General features: G+C 37.3%; 1 non-coding gene across 1 annotated transcript; it reads right to left on the reverse strand.

The window, feature by feature from the left end:
• Positions 1-638: 638 nt before the first annotated feature.
• Positions 639-742, reverse strand: LOC141565184 (U6 spliceosomal RNA). Its single transcript, XR_012488877.1, has one exon. It is a non-coding gene; the product is annotated as a U6 spliceosomal RNA (small nuclear RNA).
• Between the last annotated feature and the right edge of the window lie 16,891 nt (positions 743-17,633).

The following is a 17,633-nucleotide window of genomic DNA, read 5'->3' on the forward strand; positions in this document are numbered from 1 at the left end:
TCCTTGCTAAAGAGGGCTAAGATAATGCTTTATTCAAACTTTTTATCTCTCAACAATATTGTATATGTCAAAATGAAATGTAGCATAGGGGAAAGGATATTATATTTAGTTTCAGTCTATATAGGCTCAAATCTAGCTCTGTTATTACTACTGATGTGATTTGAACAAATCATGATCTTTTTTGAGTTTTCTTCTTTATCTGTAAATAAGGGATTAAGATTTCATGACTTCTGAAAGTTCTTATTAAATATTTTGATTTTTGTGTTTAAAAATTATTGAACTGAATTATATTATTAAATTGAATGTATTTATGTGAAGCAGGTGATAAGTGTTTGTTGCAGAACTGAATTATTGGAGACTATTATCTGCCTCTATCCCCCAATCCACCACCATTCTTTTGGCACTAATAATGCTCAAAAATTATACTTGTAAGGCCAAATATCTATATCCATTGGGATCTCTAGTTCATTATATTTATTGTCCCCATTTTTGTATTTGTAGGATCAGAGCTACAAGAAACTTTAGAGATCTTCCAATTCAACCCATTAATTTTATGGATGAGGAAACTGAGACTTACAGAGAATACTATTTTCAAAATAGTATTTTATTTTTCCAGATATGAGCAAAGATGGTTTTAAAAAAATATGGAATGCTTCATAAATTTGCATGCATCTTTGTGCAGGGGCCATATTTATCTTCTCTGTATCACTTGGATTTTAGTATATGTGATGCTGAAGATAGTTTCTTATTTGATTTTTAAAATCTTTTTTGAGCTCTTCCAAGAGAACTTTTTGAGTTTAAGACCAAATCATATTCCACTTTGAGGCATCACATGTAGGCATTTTACCATTGCTGCCCTCTTCTGAGTTTCTGTTCTGAACTTCTGTTGCCATAGTAGTTTTCTATGATTAGAGCTTTTTTTTTTCTCATTTTAAAAAGTTGAGCTCTGCTCCTAGAGCACAGGAGAAACTGCCCCAAGCTTCTTTTGTTGAGTGATAGCATCCTAGTCATTGGCTTTCCATTCTGGAGCCTGAGGGGCTGGTGGTTTGACTATTATTCTGGGGCTTCTGGGGTTTGCAATTTGTCTTCTGTGCTGGGGCTGGATTCCTACCAGCTATCCTGTTACTCCACTGGTAATGCTGAGCCAGGCCTGAGGGAACTCAATTGCTGATTTAAACTGTGGCTAAGAGTCTCCAGTTGGATTGTCTGCATTGTATCTCTGCTGGAGTATACTCTTCTTTTACTCAAGTGAGACAGATTTTTCCTTTAGTCCTCCTAAATTGTCTTAAGCTGGAAATTTTTTTCAAACCATCTTTTTACAGGTTTTGACACTCCAGAATCTGTTTAGATGCTTGATTTAGCATTGTTTCTCAGGGAAACTGGGGAAAGCTTGGGCAACTTCCTGGCTTCTGTCTGCCATCTTGCCTCCAAAAACTGCTTTCTCTAAAGTGACCTATTAGCTGCTAATTGTTTCATGGGCCTTTCTCAGTCTTCATCCTTTTATGATTTCTCTGAAGTCTTTGATTTCATCACTAGATCTTTATTCCAGTTATGCAATTAAGCATAAATATTCCACAGGGATCTTTCCTATACCCTCTACTCTTTCCCTCAATACTACTTCACTTGGTGATTTCATCAGCTTTCATGGACTTAATGATTTTGTTGGGGGCGGTAGCCCCTTGATATTCCTTGTTTGATCTCCAACTTCCTTTGGGACTTGGACCTTTGATACAAGATCTGGTCAAACTAGTTTGGGCTATCTGAGCTGGCTGGGGTTTTACAGCTCCCATTATAATCTGCTTAAATAGACCAAATGCCAGCAGGAAATTCCTTTTTGGGAAGAGACTTCTGTCTGTCTCCAAAAGATAACAAGAGAATCCTTATCTTATTTACATCACTCTCCGGAACCTCCTTACATCACTGCATCTGAATGATTGTGCTCTTGTATAAAACAGAGTCCTCAAAAATCTATTCTTTGCAAAATTGGCCTTGTACCATGCAGCCATTTTGCCCACCAGCTCTCCGGTGTTTCCATTCTAATCAATAAAGTCTATGTTTCCACACAGCATTAAGTAGCAAATTCATTTGCTGCTAACCCCGCCTTTGGTTACTTTGGGGAAGGAAGGAGAGAGAGAAAAGGCTTTGACCCATCTCGGTTTAGACCTCAGTTTACTCCTCATCAATTTTATATATGCTGGTGATTCTGAAATTTATCTATTCAGCCCTAATCTCTTTGCTAACCTCCAGTTTTGCATCTCTAATGGACTTTCAGACATCTCATACTGGCTGTTTAGTTTTAAACTCAACAAGTTCAAAGTTAAACTCATTATCTTTTTCCCTAAACTATCTTCACTACTACACTTGTAGGTATCATCAACTTTCCTGTTCTCAAGGCTCAAATCGTTAGCTGTGAAAAAAACAAAAACAAAAACAAAACTTATTTTCTATTATGTTATTAGATAATTATTAAATGAGGATCCAGGGTTTTCTTTCTTTTTTTGAAAAAAATTTTCTCCTCATTTAGGAAAAAGTCAGTAGATTGCTCTAATCCTCAGGGTATATGCTTCCTGATCTTGGGCAAGACCTTGCTCAAGTAGGAGACCTACCTTCTTTTTATAGTATAAACAAAATCTAATCTAAGTGAATTTTTGACCCAAAGCAGTGAACTCAAGCCTTTTTACCTCTCCATTAAAGCTTAGGGTGACATCTCATGAAGGAGAAACCCAATCTTAGTATTCCTTTGTCCAAATTACTGGATTCAGCTCAATATAATGATGAAGCCATGTTCTCATCAGGAGGAATGAAGATTTTTATTATTAATTGTTCATCATTTGGGGTTGATTTTCACCTGTCAGGAGCACCCCCTTTTCTAAATCTATGTTAAGATTTCAGTCTCTTCATGTCTTTGTCTTTAGTTTCCTCATCCATAAAATTAGTGGGTTGAATTGGAAGATCTCTAAATCCCTTGTGGATATGGTCCTAGGTCTCTATGCAAATACAAAAATGGGGACAATAAACACAGAGAACTAGACATATCTTGTCTTTGTCAGAGAAGCCACCTTTCATCAATTTGTTGGTTATTAGATAACCTAATTAATAGATTGATTATTAATTACCCAGAAACTCTTTCTCATCTTACTTTATTTCATCTCCCTTGTTAATTTTACCCTTGTAGGACCTCTCACATATGGCTCCTTCTCTCCTCTGACATTGCTACTATTCTGGTAGAGGACCTCATTATCCCATGCTTGAATTATTCTAATAAATGCTTGTTGGTTTACCTGACACAAGTTTCTCCACATTGTAGTCTATCTTCTACTCCTTTGCCAAATGATCTTTATAAAATTTCTAATTCAATAAACTCTATTATCTCCGTGTTATCCCCAGGATCAAATATAAATTCCTCCATTTGGCATTCAAATCATTTTATATCCTGTTCCTTTTTACTTTTCCAAAATAAACATAAAGAGAGTGCTGGGCCTGGAATTAAGAGTTCAAATCCAGCCTCAGACACTTACCAGATGTATGACCTTGGACAACTCAAAAACTTCTTTGTTTCAGTTTCCTCTTCTGTAAAATGGGCATAATCATATTGTTTATCTCTCAGACTTTCTATTTGAGATGATATTTGTAAAAAGTTCCTGTCACATAATAGGTGCTATATAAATTATATTCATTTCCATTTAAGTTATCATAAGATAACTTTATGTCCCTTTCCCCAATGTGTTTTTTGATTTAATCACAATCATCTCCTTGCTATAGCTCAAACAGGACACTCCATCTTCTAATTCTGCTATGTCTGTTCTCCATACCTGAAATGCACTCTCTTCTAATATCTACCTGATTTTCTTGGCTTCCTTTAAGTCCCAGCTAAAACCCCATCTTCTAGAGTATACTTTTCCTAATCCTTTTTAATTTTAGTGCCTTTCCTCTATTGATTATTTTCATTAACCTTTCTATAGCTTATTTGTACAGATTTGTCTGCATGTTTTCTTCCCTGTTAGTTTCAGAGCTAATTGAGAACTCACCTTTATTTATATCTTCAATAGAAGATTACTGGATTCAGCTCAATATAATGATGAAGCCATGTTCTCATCAGGAGGAATGAAGATTTTTATTATTAATTGTTCATCATTTGGGGTTGATTTTCACCTGTCAGGAGCACCCCCTTTTCTAAATCTATGTTAAGATTTCAGTCTCTTCATGTCTTTGTCTTTAGTTTCCTCATCCATAAAATTAGTGGGTTGAATTGGAAGATCTCTAAATCCCTTGTGGATATGGTCCTAGGTCTCTATGCAAATACAAAAATGGGGACAATAAACACTTTGGCACATACTTTTGGCACATAGCAGCTGTTTAATATTTAAGGACTGTCTGACCAAATGAGCTCTATCTTCTTTTTCTTACTTGCATAAGATGCAACAATTTGTCTTTGATAGTTAAGGGGAGAAAGCCTGCCTTCTCCTATGAAGAGAGCATGGTACATACAGTTAAAAAGAGATTTAGAAAGCTAGAGTTCCAATCCTGCCTCAGTCAATTAATAATTCTATAACTTTAGATGTCATTTCATCTCTAGGACCTCATTTTCCTTAATAGTAAAATGTAGATAATGATGCTTGCATTATTACTCTTAGAGAAATATTGTGAAAATGAAGTGAAATGATGGAGGGATCAGGTTTAGATCTTTTCTCTTGGGACTGAGAAAGCTGATGGAAATTGCAGAGGCCAACTTAGGGTTAAAAAAAGGAGAAACTTCCTAACCTTTAGAGATATCCCCCAAAATGGAATAGATTGCCACAAGGCAGGCTTTCTCTGGAGGTTTTCAAACAAAGGCTGAAAGGCCATTTCTGGATTGTTGTAGTGGGGATTCTTCTTCAGGTATGGACCATAATAGATGACCACCGATTTTTCCTTCATCTTGGAGATACTGGTATTCTATAATGTTTGTAAATTGTCTTGTAAATCTTAAAGTACTATAAAGATGTGATTTATTATTACTACTACTCTAGGAAGGGCACAGACCTCTTCATACTTGGTTGGCTCTTTTGTTTTAGTGATTTTCTAGCTGCTCATTCTCCATTTCACCTTATAAAATACAGAGTTCAAGGATACTTAGATACATCAATACATTTGAAAATTAGGAAGCTGCTACTTTGAGAGCCCAATTCAGGGGGTGATTGCACTACTGTCCATTTTGGTCAACAGGCACTATTACATTTCCAATTTAATTTTGTATAGCCTTTCCAGCTGGACTCTGGAGATGTTCTAATCATTTCTTAGTGATGAGATTGTATAGATTCCAATGGGCACTGCCTTTGGGCAAAGGAAATTGGTTCTTTTCTATAATCATGTTTTAATAATCTGGCATTTGGACAAACATGAATTTGGCTCTTTGTTTCCTAGGTGTTTTTCTTTTTTAAATTCTTTTTTTCTCCTTGGTATATTGCAAGAATAAAAATTTATATACTATGGTGGGCACAAGTCAATAAAAGAAGTATGATGAGTCAAGGATATCAGAAAAGGGTCATATAGCTAGAGCTCTTTTAACTTTGTTTTTAATGTAAGAGGTGTCTCTGAATTCTCTCCTCTTGTTTCCTCAAAAATAAGTGCAAAATAGTATAGAGTAAATAAGTTTGCCCTAAATTAACCCCAATTGACTTTGTGCAATCCATCAACTCTATTAAAACTCAGCAATCAGATGTGCAAATCAACCAAATAAGCTTCTGAAGGGCAGGGGTTGTTTCTCACTTATATTTTTCATCTTTCCATCTTCTTTATAGCTTTGGACATAGAAACTGCTTAATAAATGTTAAGTATTAAAATCAAAGTCCAAATTCTATCTAATTTCAGTATCAGCCAGACAAATTTGAAGGCTTACTCAATTACCTGAGCTTGGAAGGATATCACCTATGTATTGATATGCTAATAATTGATAAATTCTTAATAATATGTATCATCAATGCCATGCAATTTAGGATTTAAATTATACTGTTTTTCATTGTTATTTCATGTTAATATCTCTGAACTCAACCATGTTTTGATCTCCTGAAACACAGAAACTGTGTCTTGAGTTTCATTTGTAATCCTTGTAACACATGCTGCTGGGCACATAGTGGGTATTCACAAATACTTGTTGCTCTATTAGTACAGTGGAAAGTATGCTGGATTGGTGATCATGAGAGTTTCCTGCTCTGCTTTTAACCTGTTAAATGAAGGAATTATAGAGCATAAAAGAGATCTTAGTGAGCATCTAATCTTTCAATTTCATATTAAAACTAAGGAAACAGAGACCCAAAGAAATTAAATGTAGCCTTAAGTAAGGCTACATAATTAATAAAGAGCAGATTCATGATTTGAACTCATGTTTCTCAAGTAATTTCCAACTCTAAAATTCTATAGTTATGATTTATTGTTCTCCTGCCCACTACCATTTATAACTATAAGAAATGACAACATATATTAAGTTCATCCTTTGTGAATAAAGATACTTCAGTTTAATCACTGGGGGGGAGGGTAGAGGACTATAGAGATAAAGAATAGTAGTAGAAGTGTAGGTTGAAGATAAGCAATAGAGAGAAAGCTCTAGAATTAAGAGGGATTAGAAAAGAGTTCCTGTAGAATACAGAGCTTTATTTGAGATTTGAAGGAAAGAAGGGAGGGTAAGAAGTAGAAATGAGGAGAGAGTTAGTTCTAGGCATAGAGGCTAATTATGAAAATTCACAGAATCAGAGTTTCTGGTATAAGAAAGAATGAGGACAATATCACATGATCAGAGAACATGTGGAAAGTATAAAGTGTAAGAAGATTAAAAAAACTTGGCCAGCAAGAATAGAAGGTGGTCCAGGACAGAGCCTTTTGGGATGCCCATGGCAAGCAGATATAACTTGGATCAAAATCTGCAAAGTAGAGAGGAAAGAGAAGCAGAAAGGTAGGTGGAGAATCAGTATGGAGGTGTTCCTAATTAGCCTATAAAGAGGAGAATATCAAGGAGAAGGATATGGGTAACAGTATCAAAGAATACAGAGTGTTCAAGGATGAGCACTGAAACAAAATCCATTGTATATGGCAATTAGATCATTGGTAACATTGGAGAGAGAAATTCTGATTGAAAAATGAGGTCAAAAGTCAGATTGTAGAGAATTAAGAAGCAATGAGAAGAAACAAAGTAGAAGTACACATTATAGACAACCTTCTCAAGGAATTAAACCACAAAAGAGAGAAGAGATATGAAATACTATTTAGTGGGGATGGATGGATCAAAAGAGGTTGTAGGCAGTTGGGGACATATGGGATGTTTAGGGAGGACCAGCACTTCGAGTGTGAGGGCTTGTGGAGCCCTTTTCAGGGCTGCTCACCCACATTCACTCAAATCTCACCTGTGGCTCCAAGAAGCTGCAGGATACATAATGGCCACATGCTGCTAAACCATCTCAGCAGGTGGACTAAACCAGGTTGAGAGTAACTGACAGGTCTCAAACTCATCAATGAGTTAGGGGGATGTTTATTCCAAGCATGTAAAGACTTCCATTGACAGACTGGGTAGATGAGGATTTGTTCTAATGGACATGAAGGTAGCTGAAGTAGATTCTCTGGGGTGTATAGAGCTTGCTTAGATATTGAAGATACCAAGGTTATCTATTGCATTCCAGACAATCACAAGTTTTCTTGACTTTTGACCTGCCACTTGATTTTAATGTCTCTGATGACTTTGCACAATCCTGTCTCATTTAAATTCAATTAACAAGCAAGTCAAAACATGATATTATCATTCTTCTTTGAAAACACAGGATGAACATCAACAAAACAGTTGGGAAATACCTAGCAGATAGGAAGAAACTGAAGATAAATGAATGGAGTGGGAATAATAAAGAGAGGATTATGTTGGAGAAGATGAGGTGAAATGGGATCACTTGTGCTTCTAGAAGGGTTTGGTAAAGAGAAGATCTCTTCATGCAAGACAAAGAAAAAGAAAGAAGTAGTGTCATTAGGCATTTGAAAAATATAAGATAAGGAGAAGAATATAGGGAACTCTTAATTTTTTAGTGAAATATGAGGTGAGATTTTCCATTGAGATGATGAGGAGGGAAAAGGGGGAGGAAAAGTTTGAGGAGGGATGAAAAGATCAGAAAAGCCACTGTGTTGAGTGGGATAAAGTCCTCAGAAGTAGGGTGGAAAAGGATGCCTTACCTTATTGAGAGCCCAGTTGAGATTATATACCATAAATTTATTAATGGATTCAAGCAACAAGATTTCATGATTTTCTCCAACTTCATTCAGTAGCCCATGGGTATGAGCCAAGTCAGTATACAGTGGAATAATCCAGGGCTGAGGTTAGGGTATTTGATTGTATATTAGGATGTATCTTGAAGAGAAAAAGACTGTGAACTAGGTACTGAAGTTATTGAGGAAGGAAGTGGAATATTTTAGAGGTCATTATACAAAAACCTTAATTGGGTGATAAAGATGAATGGAATGAATCTCAATCACTGAGTGACAGTGGTAATAGAAGAGCACCTTGTAACATGGCAGTTACTATTACTAGTCTGTCCTAGGCCCAACAGAGTACCTTTGACCATTGACCTTTGCAGTGTCAACTCTACCCGGCTTGCCTCCTCTGAAGCCTTCAAAGGTCTCTGGCCACAATTTCTTGAATAATAGTTTAATAACCAGTAGTGCACTCAAGAACAGCCACTTGTAATATTAAAAGCCTTTATTATACCTACTCACATAATGCCCTGACTTAATGCCGTGACTTGTCAGCTCCCTAGTGAACACCTGGTCTGAAGACCCACATGTTCTCTAGCAAATTCCTTACCTCTTGGCTATCCATCAGCTTGGCTCAGCTACCCCAGGCTAGGGAGCCAGGTTAAAGAGAGAGTGACTGTTGTCTGCAGTGGGCTTATAAAGGGCCTGTGAGGTCACACACACAGCCAATCAGTGAGAGAGCCATCACCCATTATGAAGCTATCTCAATATGGCCAGGATTCCACCCACAGGGCAGTCCTATATCCACAAAGATTACTTCTGTGCCACTCAAATCTCCTGTTGCACTGTGCCTGCCCATTTAAAGGACCATTACAATTCCCTTCTCTTGTTTTGCAGGAACCGCACATCTCATCAAGCTAAACTTTTAGCACCAGCTATAGTTCACTTGATCCATGAGATGACAGATTGTTATGCCCAAGGAGGCACAAAGCAGCAGATCAGTAAACAAAAGTATGACAATGAGAACCAGACTCAACAGTGGCCAAGTGTTCAACCCATTCATTAAAGTCATACTCAAGGAGATAATAAGCCAAAGAGGTTGGACACCAATGAGGTAGGATGTAAACACTGAGGTGGGAAGTCAACAAGGTAAAACATTACAATTCTAGTTAACAATTAAATATCAGTGAGGTGGGTTGTCACAATTCTAGTTACATTTATCACAATTCTAGAGCAATTTTAGCTTATCACAATTCTCTATTGCACTTTTCACAATTCTAGAGCAATTCTAGTTTCACAGGTGTACATAAGCAAAGTCAAGTCCAGAAACATTGTCTCAATAACAATGGCAGGTAGGTGTGTTGGTTTTTCACCCACTAATTTAAAAACATAGTCCTTCAATAGAAAGCATAGGGCAAACCCTCTCCCCAGACCACCATATGGCAAGTAGCCATAGGAGAAGCAAGCAGGCCCATTGTCCATTTACAGTCTTTATATTGCATATCACCCAAGACAGTCCATTTCAGCTGCTACACTGGAATTGTGTCTGTTGTCTCTGGTGTCACGGTCAGGAGGGACGTTGCTGTCATCAGTGTCTGGAGGGCTGCTGACATCTGGCTGGTCCCTCTGGGCTGTTGTCTGATCCTTCTCTTGGATTGCCCAGTTCACAAATGTCTCTGGTTGGGATCAACTTCTCTGCTGCTGGATCTACACCTAGGAAGGAATGTACCTGGGGCCCCAAACCCTTGCCCAGCTTGGGCCTTTCCAAATGCCATCCAGGCCTTTCCACACCACAGTGGAAGGAAAGTTCTTGTCAAAAAGATGGACAAAAGTCAGACAAAAGTCAGTCTGTCACTTAGCTGCACTTTCTGTGTATGCCCAAAGTTCTTTGCTAAGGTAAAATGCAATGAATTTAAAAATGTAAAACCAAAATAATTTAAAAATATAAAATCAAAATAACTTAGTAATGTAAAATCAAAATACTTTAAAGATGTGAAATCAAAAGTGTTTAAAAATATAAAATCAAAATTTAAAAATTGCAAGCAATCACATATATGTATTGCCACACCTTGTGCATATCCCAAAATTCCCTTCTCTTTTTAGAAGAGAAGATCTTGGGGATATAGTCTGTGCAGTAATGACTTTACAAGTAGGATTATAAGAAATGCCAATGGAATGGGCAAAGTCAAATTCAATGCAAAAACACCTAAAGGCAAAATATTTGTAACTGTCTTAAATGCATGTGAAATTTCTACAATGGAAAAATGGTTGATCACATGTCTAGCTGCTTCTCCAGATTGGAATGAAGCTATAATGTCCATTGGTCTTAAAACATTAAATTTCAAACCATAAGGGTTTTGTCCTATAAGGTGCATAGGAGAATAAAAAAAAAAAGAAAGATAAGCTATGTAGCCTTTTGCCATGCTCTTAGCTTCCTCTTTAGTTATCACAATTTGCAAATATAAGACTCTAACAGCCTAATTTTAAATGATTCGAAGGTTCACTCTGAAAATGGACATGTAGGATATAATACTTATCTGAGCACTTTCTCACTCACTCTCGAAGTTCTTAAAAGAGCTGATACCTTTTCAGTGGTCTGCCACTCATATAGTTAATGAAAAAAGAACACCCGGCTATGAAAGCTTCAATCCATGATATCCCTGAATTCTTTTGCCTAAAATCAAAGTTTGAGTTTCTGATACCAAATTGTACTTCAGGCATGTGAATCAATACATCTGATATTAGTTTTCCTCCTGGGTCAAAGATCACACACTGTCTATTTATTCTAGTGATTAAAACAGCAATTTTCCAAACCATTCTAAACATAAACACTGTTTTATAAGTACTCATAGGGGGTTGGGAAATCAAGCCCACCTGTGGAAGTGAAAAATCCACGAGGTAAGAAAAGAGGAGTTCCAACTCTCCAAAGATGATCCTAGAGGTTTTATAAGTATAAAACTCCACTCTAACTGCAAGGTCTTATCCTTGTAAGGTTTCTTAGAAATTAACCCAACTGTATCTTAAAATTTTTTCTGAATATTATAGTCAATACACCACAATTACTTTTTGCCTTTGGCCATAAAGCCTACTTCTGTCTTTTGAAATGAAGTCACAGGAGTTTTAAATGGATTAATGGGCAGTGCTGATGATATTATCACCCTTCCTTTTCCTCCTCCTACTTCTCCCTTGGCCCACGAAGGTGGGGCTGAGGGAAGAGGGTCTGGAATTGGAAAATTCCCCAAAGGCTGATTTAAAATCCAACCCAAGCTTTGCACATAGAAAGAACTAAACCTCTTCTCAATGGAAGAGTAATCAATAAATTCCTTAAGACAATAATACACAAGGTAAACCAACAAAACACTAAAGAATTTTTCCAACTAAAGTCCATGTGGTTCGTTTATTTCCCTTCTTAGCTTCAGCCACTGGTTTGAACTCTTCCTGTTCTAACTGTAGTAACCTAGCTTTTTCTTCTTTCTCTATCTCAACCTGTAATTTAACCTGCAATTCTAGTAACTCTTTTTTTAATTGTTTGTTGTTCTATTTTTAACTCAACTTCTAGTTGTTGCATTTTATACTCTATACTGTCATTCATACCCATTAGCTCTAGGTTGCTCCCTGTCCAAGCTATATTTAATGGGTGTGGGGATAGCCTTCTTGGAGCTTGATTACAAGCTTCCTGCTGTTCTTCAGTGGTGATCTTTGTTAAAAGATCTTCCATCTGGCTCTTTAACCTATTTATATAAGCATTATGTTCAGCTGTATTCTTGAGCCTGATCCCAGAGTTACCTGGGTCCATATCGCCTCTCTGCCTTCCCTCCTAGGCAGCGTTTCTACCGGATCTTTCAGAATCTTAATTCTGAATATTAAATATTAATTTTCAAAACCTGATAATTTCTGATGCATCCAGATTCAGGCGCCATTTGTAACATGCCCTCCTGGCAGTTACTATTACTAGTCTGTCCTAGGCCCAACAGAGTACCTTTGACCACTGACCTTTGCAGTGTCAACTCTACCCGGCTCGCCTCCTCTCAAGCCTTCAAAGGTCTCTGGCCACAATTTCTTGAATAGTGAGTTTAATAACCAGTAGTGCACTCAAGAACAGCCACGTGTAATATTAAAAGCCTTTATTATACCTACTCACATAATTCCCTGAATTAATGCCCTGACTTGTCAGCTCCCTAGTGAACAGCTGGTCTGAAGACCCACATGTTCTCTACCAAACTCCTTACCAGCTTGGCTCAGCTACTCCAGGCTGGGGAGCCAGGTTAAAGAGAGTGACTGCTGTCTGCCATGGGCTTGTAAAGGGCCTGTGAGGTCTCACACACACAGCCAACCAGAGAGAGAGCCGTCACCCATTATGAAGCTATCTCAATATGGCCAGGATCTCACCCACAGGGCAGTCCTATATCCACAGAGAATACTTCTGGGCTACTCAATCTCCTGTTGCACTGTGTCTGCCCATTTAAAGGACCCTTACAATTCCCTTCTCTTGTTTTGTGGGAATTGCATCCTTACAGCACCTGAAAGTAGTAATGGGTAACAAAGAGTATTCCTATTCTCCCACTATGACCATGGATATGGGGTAGTAGCAGGTATAAAAGTGCAATCATTACTAGAAATGGTGATCATAGGGGTTATGTCATCAGGAGGGAACAAGATGTCAATGAGTGTGAGAAGATAGAAGGAACATGAAAAAGAAAAGGTTTAAGATGAAAATTAATTACCTGTGGAGCAAGCATTCCAAAGAGCAGAGTGGGTAGTTTTAGCATGGTGAAGTTGGGTAAGATAAGAATAAGGAAGTGGCTAGTAAGGGACCAAAAATAGGGTTTGAAGCATGGCATCCAGGAATTCATAATCATTAGGATGGGAGGGAGGAGATAATGGGGTGAAGCTATGCTATACAATGTAGTAAAAATACAAAACACTCAGGTTTAAAAGGTTCTAACTTGGAGAATTGTACTAACCTCATTATGCCCACTATACCATAATATTATATGCAATATATTCATATATTTATATTTAGGTGCCTAGATGTCTTTGAATAAATAAATGGGATGGGGAATTGAGCTAGCATTCATAGATTTGCATCCTTGAAAAGTCTGGCCAGAGAAGAATAAACAGGGCTGAATTGGAAGGTCAGATATAATTTAAAGTACAAAAAATTAAGTAACTCTTCATTTAAAAAATGACTAAGCTCTCAACACCCAATTATAGATGGCTAATTATACCTACCTGTCCCATGTTGTTCTAAAATCAACTATAATTGTAAACTTTCAATTATGGGTTGGTGCAGCAATATAGAGGAGAAAAAAAACACACTGGAGTCAGGTAATCCAGGTTCAAATTCTCCATCTGATATTTATTATCTGTGTCACCGAAGGTTAATCACTAATCTCTTTGGGTCTCAGTTTCATCTCTTGTAAAGTGAGGAAGCTGGACTTAGTTGGAGTCTGAAGTCACTTTTAGCTCTTGATATACATTTTGTGTATTAGCTTTTATAGTGGTATTATGAATAATGTTACTGGCAAAGTAACTGTATTGGATATGAATTGGATTGGGTAGAGGTGCTATCTATATTTAATCAAAATGTGTTAATAGGGAAATCCTATAGACTACTTGACCTAGATAATGAGGATGAGCTGCCTACATTAAATGAAATTAGAGAAGCAATAAAATTAGGTCAGATGGTAAGAATGAGGTCCTCTAATTATCCTCTCAAAGATTGAGCAAATACTTGACTGAGATGAGATGAGGAAATAATAATTGCTTCTTGGAACAAGCAGTTCTAGAAGTCATGAAGCCACATCAGGACACCACATTTCTCATTAACAATCTCATTGCAGTTGAGGGGCTACCAGGACATTCCAGCAGCATTTGATCACTTAATTACCAAATTTCAGACTTTAGGCAATTTCTGGGACCATCTAGTCCAACCAATAATTCAATTGGAATGCAACTTCAGCCTCTATTTGTAAATGTCCTTTGTTAAGGAATTCACTATCTCCTGAAGTCGCCCATTAATCTTTTGATGAACTCAAATTATTAGGGTTTTTTCCTTATAAAGAGCCAAAATCTGTCCCCTAGAAACTTTCAACAAATGTTTCTTTTTGGCCCAACAAAAATAAGCATAATGCCTTATGACTGCCCACCAAATACTTGAAGAAAGCTGTTATGTCTTTTCTTCTCCAGGTTAACTCAAAAAGATATTGGGTTAACTATTCATCCTGGAAAAAGTTGATTGGCTGGTTGATATCCTTTGTTTTTGAAAAGGACCAAAATGCCATCACTATATTAGAGTCAGATTAGTGTATTTGATTATGGCTGATCAGACCAATATGAGCTTGGAAAGCTCTGCCATAATTCACATACAAATAGTTACTATGAATATTTGAGGTGACTTCTCTAACTTTGTACATTTCTCAGTTCTTCTGAGCTAATTCAATTCTGCTTTGCTCGTGGAACATAGCACCTTATCTTATGAGGGCACACCATACTGGGTGGTCTTCTGCCATTGTATGGCATGTCATACAGTGAATTCTAAAATTTTTTAAAGTTTTTTTTGAATTCTAAAATTGCCTTTTTCTAACCACCTTGTGAGCACTTACCCTGTGTGAATTCTTCATAAAGTAGTCTTTTGGCAAGCATACATATGACATTTCAACAGTGTGGCCAACCTAACAGGTTGCACTCCCTGCAGCAAAGTTTGAAGGCTTGGCAGTTGAGTTTGAGAAAGGACCTCCAAGTTTAGTGTGGGAGAGGAGATTTCCTGCCACACAGAGACATTGTGCTGACCTCACTGTTGTATGCTTGTGAAATCTGGGTAATATATTGGTGCCATGACTGGAAGAAGTATTGACAAAGCTATGTGGACAATCCTTTGAGTAAGTCCATTAATTTATACCATCTTTAACAGGAACAAAATCTCTTTTCCAGACCAAACATCTGTTACTTTATGTAATCCTTGTATAACACAGTGCTGGCTTCCTCATCATTCCAGTTTCCTTTTTTTGGAGTATTTTCCAGTCCTAAATACCCCCAATTCAGATTTAATTTTCTCTATCCTATACGGCTGTACCTCATGTCTTGTCATGTTCTCCAACACAACCCCTCTGAACTCCACATAGATTTTTATAATTATTCCTTCTTTGCTCTTCCTGTTTCTTTATGAAATCTCTCTAATCCAGAATATCCTCCCTACTTCTTTTTATATCTAAATCTCTCCAATCTTACAAAGTCCACATTAGAATGTAAGCTATTGCAAATAGGGATGTTTTAATTCTTTGCATTTTATCTTTGTGCAGTTCTGCCTCACTTAAATCCAATTAATGAGCAAGTCAAAACATCACCCCTAAAATCACTGGTTCTCTTCAAAAACTAAGGATAATCAATAACAACTTGTATACCCAGTCAATCACTTATTAAGTACCTACTATGTGACAGGCTTTGTATTGACTGCTAAGGATACAAAAAGAAGCAAAAGATAGGTTTTTTGCCCTCCAGGAGCTCACATTTAGTATGGTATCTAAAATATATTGCACAATTGAAAAATTCTTATTGATTAATTGATGTTACATGACTAAGAGACAGTTTCATGAAGAGCTGGAGTGCTACATTAATATTCCTACTCATTGTAGTCTGTGAGAAAGAAACTGTACCTTTTATATTATTCTATAGCTGAAGAGCATAGGCTCAGGGTTAGAAAGTATCCTTTCATTTTTTCAGATGAAGAAATGTGGGTCCCAAGAATTGAAGGACTTTTCCAAGGTTATACAAGAAGTAAGTGAACCCAGGTTTTCTGGCTACAAATCCAACACTTATTCCCAAAGTATAGTGTCATCTTCTTTGATCTCTACAGATGCCGGCTAATAGGGCAGCCTGATTTTTAATGGTTGCTGGACCCTGTCCATAGTTTAGCTTTTCCTCTTAGTGTCGTCATTTTGTGAAGGATAGTTCAATTGATTATGGTGGTCTTTGAAGACTCTGTCATTTTTCTTAGCCAAGCCACCAGAATTTTCTCCTTTGGTAGCTCTGGTCCATTGAAAGCAGATTTCAGGACAAGGGTCATGTCATAATTCATCTGTATTGAAAAGGACTGAAAAGGAAGTTGTTATTTTTGACTCTGAAGGGTCAGTTCCCTTGATTTATCACCTCAGCCTTTGCATCAACTCTGTGTATGCTCCTAGCTTCCAATATGCTGAGATTTCAGGTTTGATTTGGAGCCTCATAATTCCTGTGTCCCTCAGTTGTCTCATATTTTGAAGCACTTAAAATTAAAAACACCCTTTGCGTATTATTGTCCAGTCATTAATTTTGATCTCTTACACCTGCACCTAATCCAGTGAATTGATAGTGGGAGTTTCAGCAAATGCTTTAAATTATCTCAATTTAGTCTTTAGCCTTTTGGGCTCCTTTATTGTGCCTGATGTTTCTAGGCCAGGGTTTAATAGCTAAATCCGGCTTTTACAGTTACCCCTACTTCAGAGAACCCATTTGAAATTCAAGATTAGTTACCTGAGAGACCAATTAATCTAATTTGGAGCTCTAAGCACCTTGGGCCATTTGCATGCTGTCTGATTTAAAGTCTAGATTCTTCCATTTTGCTTCATTAGAGCATTCAGAGAGTGGCCGAGGGTTGTACAAGATTGGCAGGCTGTGCTCTTCACGTCTCAGGCAGATGTCAGGGTTCCAGACATCCCTTGGTACACGGTTATGTTTTCCCCTAGTTGCAGGGCTGCCATCAGACTCTTGGATGAGGGATGAAAGACAATGGGAGAATAAATCAATGTGCAGGAGCACAACTCTTTTCCTCATCAGTTTTTTTTTTTTCACACTCATTCCCAAATTGGCATTTTTGGGGAAAAGGAACATCAAGGCTTTTGTTTCAGTGGCTGTCTCCTCTTTGACTAGCTCATTTGTCAGCAGTGTTGTCTACTTGAGCTTCTGTGACTTATGAGCTGAATTGCTACTGACTGCAAATTGGGCTGGTTATACTGACAAAGGCATGAAATGAAATTAAACATATGGTGGAGGATGGGTTATAATTCTGTATAGATCTGGGCAAAAAACCTTCAAGTGAAGAAGATAGGAACGGAGTTAGTAATACAAATAAGAGACTTGATTCCCTACCAGTGGAGTTTGGTTGATGTAGAGGGGATCCCCACACATTTTGATGTTCTCTCATATTAAATGACAGCTGAATATGAACCTATAGAAGAATATCTGTAAAAATGAGCTGGAGAAGGAAATTGCATACTACCCTAGTATCTTACCAAGAAAATCCAAATAGAATCATGAAGAATAAGACACAAATAAAAAATTACTGAACAATGTAAATGCTTATTCACTTCCTCTCATGTGTGTTTTCTGTGTGGCCTCTGTCACTCTTGGATTGGAATCAGGGAGAAGTATACTCCAGTTATGCACAAAAG

The sequence above is a fragment of the Sminthopsis crassicaudata genome, chromosome 3 (assembly GCF_048593235.1).
Source record: "Sminthopsis crassicaudata isolate SCR6 chromosome 3, ASM4859323v1, whole genome shotgun sequence".
Taxonomy (NCBI): domain Eukaryota; kingdom Metazoa; phylum Chordata; class Mammalia; order Dasyuromorphia; family Dasyuridae; genus Sminthopsis; species Sminthopsis crassicaudata.